The following is a 9,909-nucleotide window of genomic DNA, read 5'->3' on the forward strand; positions in this document are numbered from 1 at the left end:
AAGTTTAACCTTCAGGACAATGACCCTAACTACACAGCCAAGAGAACGCAGGAGTGGCTTCGGGACAAGTCTCTGAATGTCCTTAGTGGCCCAGCCAGAGCCCGGACTTGAACCTGATCAAACATCTCTGGAGAGCCCTGAAAATAGCTGTGCAGCAACGAGGAGGATCTGCAGAGAAGAATGGGAGAAACTCCCCAAATACAGGTGTGCCAAGCTTGTAGCGTCAAACCCAGAAGACTGGAGGCTGTAATCGCTGCCAAAGATGCTTCGAAACAGCACTGAGTAACAAAGGGTCTGAATACTGACAATATCAGTCAAAAGTTTGGACACACTTACTCATTCTGAATATTTCAGTTGTTTATTTTTAATACATTTGCAAACATTTTACAAAACCAGTTTTGCGTTTGTAATTTTGAGGTATTGTTTGCAGATTCAGGGGAAAAAACTATTTCATATATTTTCGAATAAGGCCGTAACGTAACAAAATGTGGGGAAAAGTCAAGGGGTCTGAACACTTTCCAAATGCTCTGTATATATTTATAGAAACAATGTGAACAAATGCTCTGAATATAAGGAACGTAACAATACATTATGTAGATGTATATAATGAACAGACTAGGTCTATACTGCTCCTACATGGTGTAACAATACATCATGTATATAATGAACAGACTAGGTCTATACTGCTCCTACATGGTGTAACAATACATCATGTATATAATGAACAGACTAGGTCTATACTGCTCCTACATGGTGTAACAATACATCATGTATATAATGAACAGACTAGGTCTATACTGCTCCTACATGGTGTAACAATACATCATGTAGATGTATATAATGAACAGACTAGGTCTATACTGCTCCTACATGGTGTAACAATACATCATGTAGATGTATATAATGAACAGACTAGGTCTATACTGCTCCTACATTGTAACGAAGTTTCCTCCTCTTCTTCCCGAAGAGGAGAGGCGAAACGGATCAGAGGACCAATACGCGGCGTGGTAATTTTCCATGGTACTTTTTAATGCTATAAGGTACACATAGAACAAAACTAACAAAACAAAAAAATGTGAAACTCAAAACAGTCCTATCTGGTGCACACACTGAGACAGGAAACAATCACCCACAAACACATAGTGAAACCCAGGCCACCTAAGTATGATTCTCAATCAGAGACAACTAATGACACCTGCCTCTGATTGAGAACCATACTAGGCAGCTATAGAAATTCCCAAAACCTAGACAAACAAACATAGACTGCCCACCCAACTCACGCCCTGACCATACTAACTAAACACAAAACACAGAAAATAAAGGTCAGAACGTGACAGTACCCCCAAAGGTGCGGACTCCGGCCGCAAACCTTGACCTATAGGGGAGGGTCTGGGTGGGCATCTGTCCCTTGGAGCGGTTCTGGCGCGGGACGCGGGACCCCACTTCACCATTGTCTTTGTCCGCCTCCGTGGCTTTCTCACCATGGCAACCCCTCTCAATGACCCCACTGGACAGAGGGGCAGCTCGGGACAGAGGGGCAGAAGCTCTGGACAGAGGGACAGGGGCTCTGGACAGAGGGACAGGGGCTCTGGCGCTTCTGGGCTGAGGGCTCTGGCGCCTCTGGGCTGAGGGCTCCGGCGCCCGGACAGGCGGGGACGCTCTGGCAGCGGCGCCGGGCGGGAGGCTCCGGCAGCGGCGCCCGGACAGGCGGGACGCTCCGGCAGTGGCGCCCGGACAGGCGGGGGACGCTCGGCAGCGGCGCCCGGACAGGCGGGAGGCTCCGGCAGCGGCGCCGGACAGGGCGGGACGCTCCGGCTGAGGGCTCGGCGCCGGACAGGCGAAGCACCTGCAGAGAGGAGACAGAGAGACAGCCTGGTGCGTGGAGCTGCTACAGGAGGCGCGGCGCCGGACAGGCGGGGACGCTCCAGCAGCGGCGCCGGACAGGAGGGACGCTCCCCGGCGCCAGACAGGCGGGACGCTCGGCAGCGGCGCCAGACAGGCGGGACGCTCCAGCAGCGGCGCCGGACAGGCGGGCGCTCCGGCAGCAGCGCCGGACAGGCGGGAGGCTCCGGCAGCAGCGCCGGACAGGCGGGAGGCTCCGGCAGCGGCGCCGGACAGGCGGGAGGCTCCGGCAGCGGCGCTGGACAGGCGGGAGGCTCCGGACGGGGCGGGAGCTCCGGCAGCGGCGCCGGACAGCGGGAGGCTCCGGCAGCGGCGCCGGACAGGCGGGAGGCTCCGGCAGCGGCGCCGGACAGGCGGAGAGCTCCGGCAGCGGCGCCGGACAGGCGGGAGGCTCCGGTGGGGAGGCTCCGGCAGCGGCGCCGGACAGGCGGGAGGCTCCGGACAGGCGGGAGAGCTCCGGCAGCAGCGCCGGACAGGCGGGAGGCTCCGGCAGCAGCGCCGGACAGGCGGGAGGCTCCGGCAGCGGCGCCCGGACAGGCGGGGAGGCTCCGGCAGCGGCGCCGGACAGGCGGGGAGGCTCCGGACAGGCGGGAGGCTCCGGCAGCGGCGCCGGACAGGCGGGAGGCTCCGGCAGCGGCGCCGGACAGGCGGGAGGCTCCGGCAGCGGCGCCGGACAGGCGGGAGGCTCCGGACAGGCGGGAGGACAGCGGCGCCGGACAGGCGGGAGGCTCCGGCAGCGGCGCCGGACAGGCAGGAGCACCTGCAGGGAGGAGACTGAGAGACAGCCTGGTGCGTGGGGCTGCCACAGGAACTACCAGGCTGGGGAGACTTTCAGGAGGCTTGGTGTTAGGAGGAGCCTGAAAGACCGGGCTGTGGGGAGCACTGGAGCTCTGGTGCGCAACCTTGGCACCACTTCCCCAGGCTGGACAACTACTCGAGCCCGGACCTCAAGAGTGCAGGCACAGGTTGAACCGGGCTGTGGGTAAGCACGGGAGATCTAGTGCTTACTACACGCACCCTCCCCTAGGCTCCACTCCCACAGTTGCCCGGTACGAGCGGAGCGCAGGCAGAGGACACTGCACCCTCCCAGCGCCCCGGAGACACAGCACGCAGAGCCGGCGCAGGATAACCTGGACCAAGACTGCGTACCGGCGACCAGACCCGCTGAGCAGGCACCATACGCCCTGGCTCAATGCCCACACTCGCATGGCACTCTCGGGGGCTGCCCTATAGCGCACCGGGCTATGGACACGCACTGGCGACACCGTGCGCTCAACCATAACACGGTGCCTGACCAGTAATGCGCTGCTCATAATAAGCACGAGGTGAGCTCAGGTCTGCTACCTGGCTTAGTACCACACCTCGTGTGCCCCCTAAAAAAATTTGGGGCTGCCTCTCGTACCTGTCGCACTGCCGTGCTGGCTCCTCATATTGCCGCCCGATCAGCTTTCGCTGCCTCCAGCTCTCCTTGGGGCTACGATTTTCCCCAGCCAACCTCATTCTCCTGTAACCTTCCTTGCATTGCTCCATCAGAATCCCAGGCGGGCTCCGGCACTCTCCTGGGTCGACCGCCCACCTATCTATCTCCTCCCAAGTTGTGTAGTCCAGATTCAGCTCTGATGCTGGCCCGCTGTTGTTGTTGCTGCTGCTGCTGTCGTCGCTGTCCTTTACCACGCCGCTTGGTCCGATTTTGGTGGGTGATTCTGTAATGAGTTTCCTCCTCTTCTTCCGAAGAGGAGGCGAAACGGATCAGAGGACCAATACGCGAGGCGTGGTAATTTTTTTCCATGGTACTTTTTAATGCTATAAGGTACACATGAACAAAACTAACAAAACAAAAAATGTGAAACTCAAAACAGTCCTATCTGGTGCACACACTGAGACAGGAAACAATCACCCACAAACACATAGTGAAACCCAGGCCACCTAAGTATGATTCTCAATCAGAGACAACTAATGACACCTGCCTCTGATTGAGAACCATACTAGGCCAGCATAGAAATTCCCAAAACCTAGACAAACAAACATAGACTGCCCACCCAACTCACGCCTGACCATACTAACTAAACACAAAACACAGAAAATAAAGGTCAGAACGTGACATACATGGTGTAACAATACATCATGTAGATGTATATAATGAACAGACTAGGTCTATACTGCTCCTACATGGTGTAACAATACATCATGTAGATATATATAATGAACAGACTAGGTCTATACTGCTCCTACATGGTGTAACAATACATCATGTATATAATGAACAGACTAGGTCTGTACTGCTCCTACATGGTGTAACAATACATCATGTAGATGTATATAATGAACAGACTAGGTCTATACTGCTCCTACATGGTGTAACAATACATCATGTATATAATGAACAGACTAGGTCTATACTGCCAATACATCATGTAGATGTATATAATGAACAGACTAGGTCTATACTGCTCCTACATGGTGTAACATCATGTAGATGTATATAATGAACAGACTAGGTCTATACTGCTCCTACATGGTGTAACATCATGTAGATGTATATAATGAACAGACTAGGTCTATACTGCTCCTACATGGTGTAACAATACATCATGTAGATATATATAATGAACAGACTAGGTCTATACTGCTCCTACATGGTGTAACAATACATCATGTAGATGTATATAATGAACAGACTAGGTCTATACTGCTCCTACATGGTGTAACATCATGTAGATGTATATAATGAACAGACTAGGTCTATACTGCTCCTACATGGTGTAACAATACATCATGTAGATGTATATAATGAACAGACTAGGTCTATACTGCTCCTACATGGTGTAACAATACATCATGTATATAATGAACAGACTAGGTCTATACTGCTCCTACATGGTGTAACAATACATCATGTATATAATGAACAGACTAGGTCTATACTGCTCCTACATGGTGTAACAATACATCATGTAGATGTATATAATGAACAGACTAGGTCTATACTGCTCCTACATGGTGTAACAATACATAGATATAGGTGTATAAAATTAACATCCACAGTTTAAAAAAATATCAGTTTACTTTTATTCAGTTAAATGTTGAAATAATCCAATCATTTTTACAAATCAGCACCTGTGTTTTATCTGATGGAACAGTACTGATGGACACTACATGATGGACCAGTACTGATGGACACTACATGATGGAACAGTACTGATAGACACTACATGATGGACCAGTACTGATAGACACTACATGATGGAACAGTACTGATAGACACTACATGATGGACCAGTACTGATAGACACTACATGATGGAACAGTACTGATGGACACTACATGATGGAACAGTACTGATAGACACTACATGATGGACCAGTACTGATAGACACTACATGATGGACCAGTACTGATAGACACTACATGATGGAACAGTACTGATGGACACTACATGATGGAACAGTACTGATAGACACTACATGATGGAACAGTACTGATGGACACTACATGATGGAACAGTACTGATAGACACTACATGATGGAACAGTACTGATGGACACTACATGATGGAACAGTACTGATAGACACTACATGATGGAACAGTACTGATAGACACTACATGATGGAACAGTACTGATGGACACTACATGATGGAACAGTACTGATAGACACTACATGATGGACCAGTACTGATGGACACTACATGATGGACCAGTACTGATAGACACTACATGATGGAACAGTACTGATGGACACTACATGATGGAACAGTACTGATGGACACTACATGATGGAACAGTACTGATGGACACTACATGATGGAACAGTACTGATAGACACTACATGATGGACCAGTACTGATGGACACTACATGATGGAACAGTACTGATGGACACTACATGATGGACCAGTACTGATGGACACTACATGATGGACCAGTACTGATGGACACTACATGATGGAACAGTACTGATAGACACTACATGATGGAACAGTACTGATGGACACTACATGATGGAACAGTACTGATGGACACTACATGATGGAACAGTACTGATGGACACTACATGATGGAGTACTGATGGTACATGATGTACTGATGGACACTACATGATGGAACAGTACTGATGGACACTACATGATGGAACAGTACTGATGGACACTACATGATGGAACAGTACTGATGGACACTACATGATGGAACAGTACTGATGGAACACTACATGATGGAACAGTACTGATGGAACACTACATGATGGAACAGTACTGATGGACACTACATGATGGAACAGTACTGATAGACACTACATGATGGAACAGTACTGATAGACACTACATGATGGAACAGTACTGATGGACACTACATGATGGAACAGTACTGATGGACACTACATGATGGAACAGTACTGATGGAACACTACATGATGGAACAGTACTGATGGAACAGTACTGATGGACACTACATGATGGAACAGTACTGATAGACACTACATGATGGAACAGTACTGATGGAACAGTACTGATGGAACAGTACTGATGGACACTACATGATGGAACAGTACTGATGGACACTACATGATGGAACAGTACTGATGGACATTGAGGTAGTAAATGTTTTATAACGTCAACAACTTAACAATGTTATCAGAACAACGTCATCTAATTATCACACAGCTTAATAATAACTACTCTACACAAATGAACTCAATGAAAAACACAACGACTAAATTCAAGAGGTTAAGATCAGAATCTAGAAAAACACATGAATGATTCATGAATTTTTTGTTTTTTTTTAAATAACAATATCCAAATCATATAATGAAGACACAGGGGTTTATATTTATCAATAAAACAATTCATAATGAAAATGAAATACATGCAAAATCTATTCTAATTTTAGATGTGAACATGTTTTGAGAGAAAAAATTAACTAAAGAACAAAAGTAAGCCTATTTTTTTTCTTACAATTTTATTTAATGTGGCATAAACCAAAGCACAAAAAGATTGTTAAAACTATAAGTCAGAACACAGCCTCTCTATTCTCTCATTCTTGATTCTATCCTGTGTGTGTTCCTTCATGCCTTTTCAGGTTCACTAACTGGGTAAAACTCTTTCCACACTGGGAGCATTGGAAAGGCTTCTCTCCTGTGTGTGTCATCTCGTGCTTTTTCAGTGTCCCTAAAAAGGTAAAACTCTTTCCGCACAAGGAGCAGTGGAAAGGCTTCTCTCCTGTGTGTATTCTCTCGTGCATTTTCAAGTTCCCTAACCAGGCAAAACTTTTCCACACTGAGAGCATTGGAAAGGCTTATCTCCTGTGTGTGTCCGCTCATGTGATTTCAGGTCCCGAGCTGGATAAATCTCTTTCCACAGTCTGAACAGTGGTATGGCTTCTCCCCTGTGTGTGTTCTCAAATGCATATTCAGATTCCCTAACCGGGTAAAACTCTTTCCACACTGAGAGCATTGGAAAGGCCTCTCTACAGTGTGTGTTCTCTCGTGTGATTTCAGGTCCCCTGATGAGAAAAATTTACTTTCACATTGGGAGCATTGATATGGCTTCTCTCCAGTGTGTGTTCTTTCATGCACCTTTAGATGCCCTGAGTGTCCAAAACCTTTTCCACACTGGGAGCAGTGATAAGGCTTATTTCCTGTGTGTGTCATCTCATGCATTTTCAGGTTCCCTAAATGGGTAAAACGTTTTCCACAGAAGGAGCAATGGAAAGGCTTCTCTCCTGTGTGTGTCATCTCATGTGTTTTCAAGTTCCCCAAACGGGTAAAACTTTTCCACAATGAGAGCATTGGAATGGTTGTTCGCCTGTGTGTATTCTCTTGTGTTTTTCAGATGTGATGACTGCATAAATCTCTTTCCACATTGAGAGCATTGGAAAGGCCTATCTACTAAATGTGTTCTCTCATGTTTTCTCAGGTCCCCTGGTGAGAAAAAACCCTTTTGACACTGGGAGCATTGATACGGCTTCTCTCCAGTGTGTGTTCTTTCGTGCACTTTTAAATGCCCCGAGTATCTAAAACCCTTTCCACACTGAGAGCATTGATACGGCTTCTCTCCTGTGTGTATTCTTTCATGCTCTTTCAGATGCGATGACTGGATAAATCTCTTTCCACACTGAGCGCATTGGAAAGGCCTCTCTAAAGACTGTGTGTGTGTTCTCTCATGTGACTTCAGGTCCCCTGGTGAGAAACATTTCTTTTCACACTGGGAGCATTGATATGGCTTCTCTCCAGTGTGTCTTCTTTCATGCACCTTTAGATGCCCTGACTGTCCAAAACCCTTTCCACACTGGGAGCAGTGGTAAGGCTTCTCCCCTGTATGTGTTTTCATGTGTTCTTTCAGGTGCCCTAACCGGATAAATCTCTTGCCACACTGGGAGCAGTGGTGTGCTCTCGCTGGTTTGGACGTCTCTGGGTCAGGTTCTTCTGAAGGCCTCGTCCCGCTTTCAGAATGAGAGTCTGATCTCTCTCCTGTCAAAGACAGAGTATTTGGTTAAACAGAGAGACCTGAATGAAACCTCGACATGGTAAAACGGTCTACCTATGAGGTTTAATCTAGACTAGATCCCTCAATAAAAGAGCAGAGCTTGTCATCACAGAGTGGCTGTAGCGCTTTGAGGCCAATAAATATAAATATAATAATAAATATAAATATATACTAACATATTGTTGTTTTACATGTATTAGACCTGATAAATAGACTAGTCAGTATAGGATACATGTACTAGACCTGATGGATAAATAGACTAGTCAGTATAGGATACATGTATTAGACTAGTCAGTATAGGATACATGTATTAGACTAGTCAGTATAGGATACATGTAATAGACTAGTCAGTATAGGATACATGTATTAGACCTAATAGATAAATAGACTAGTCAGTATAGGATACATGTATTAGACTAGTCAGTATAGGATACATGTATTAGACCTAATAGATAAATAGACTAGTCAGTATAGGATACATGTATTAGACTAGTCAGTATAGGATACATGTATTAGACCTAATAGATAAATAGACTAGTCAGTATAGGATACATGTAATAGACTAGTCAGTATAGGATACATGTATTAGACCTAATAGATAAATAGACTAGTCAGTATAGGATACATGTATTAGACTAGTCAGTATAGGATACATGTATTAGACTAGTCAGTATAGGATACATGTATTAGACTAGTCAGTATAGGATACATGTATTAGACCTAATAGATAAATAGACTAGTCAGTATAGGATACATGTATTAGACTAGTCAGTATAGGATACATGTAATAGACTAGTCAGTATAGGATACATGTATTAGACTAGTCAGTATAGGATACATGTAATAGACTAGTCAGTATAGGATACATGTATTAGACTAGTCAGTATAGGATACATGTATTAGACCTAATAGATAAATAGACTAGTCAGTATAGGATACATGTATTAGACTAGTCAGTATAGGATACATGTATTAGACTAGTCAGTATAGGATACATGTATTAGACCTAATAGATAAATAGACTAGTCAGTATAGGATACATGTATTAGACTAGTCAGTATAGGATACATGTATTAGACTAGTCAGTATAGGATACATGTATTAGACTAGTCAGTATAGGATACATGTATTAGACTAGTCAGTATAGGATACATGTAATAGACTAGTCAGTATAGGATACATGTAATAGACCTAATAGATAAATAGACTAGTCAGTATAGGATACATGTAATAGACCTAATGGATAAATAGACTAGTCAGTATAGGATACATGTATTAGACTAGTCAGTGTAGAATACATGTAATAGACTAGTCAGTATAGGATACATGTAATAGACTAGTCAGTGTAGAATACATGTATTAGACTAGTCAGTACCAGTTTTAAATCTATTTCCTGTTTCAACCAGTTAATGTGGTGGTTGTATCCATACCAGTTTTAAATTCTAAGCCAATGAGATGCTTTATTATGTAGTCATTGACAGTTTTGGAAAGTTTCTACTCGTTGACAATTTCAAAAGCTGAAAAAAG

At 45.5% G+C, this 9,909-nt stretch overlaps 2 long non-coding RNA genes across 8 annotated transcripts; one reads left to right on the forward strand and one right to left on the reverse strand.

Annotated features, from left to right (window-relative positions):
- Positions 1-441: 441 nt before the first annotated feature.
- Positions 442-4,859, forward strand: LOC127918091 (uncharacterized). 7 transcript variants are annotated; one of them, XR_008098772.1, is made up of 3 exons: positions 442-916; positions 4,343-4,584; positions 4,643-4,859. It is a non-coding gene; the product is annotated as an uncharacterized LOC127918091 (long non-coding RNA). The 7 variants fall into 7 exon arrangements; XR_008098769.1 differs by having other exon boundaries at positions 4,343-4,458; positions 4,522-4,859; XR_008098771.1 differs by having other exon boundaries at positions 4,343-4,458; positions 4,585-4,859.
- Positions 4,860-8,382: 3,523 nt separating this feature from the next.
- LOC127918092 (uncharacterized) lies at positions 8,383-9,692 on the reverse strand. The gene is made up of 3 exons (XR_008098774.1): positions 9,518-9,692; positions 9,120-9,287; positions 8,383-8,754 (listed from the first exon to the last, which is right to left on the reverse strand). It is a non-coding gene; the product is annotated as an uncharacterized LOC127918092 (long non-coding RNA).
- Positions 9,693-9,909: the final 217 nt, after the last annotated feature.

The sequence above is a fragment of the Oncorhynchus keta genome, unplaced genomic scaffold (assembly GCF_023373465.1).
Source record: "Oncorhynchus keta strain PuntledgeMale-10-30-2019 unplaced genomic scaffold, Oket_V2 Un_contig_13151_pilon_pilon, whole genome shotgun sequence".
Taxonomy (NCBI): Eukaryota; Metazoa; Chordata; class Actinopteri; order Salmoniformes; family Salmonidae; genus Oncorhynchus; species Oncorhynchus keta.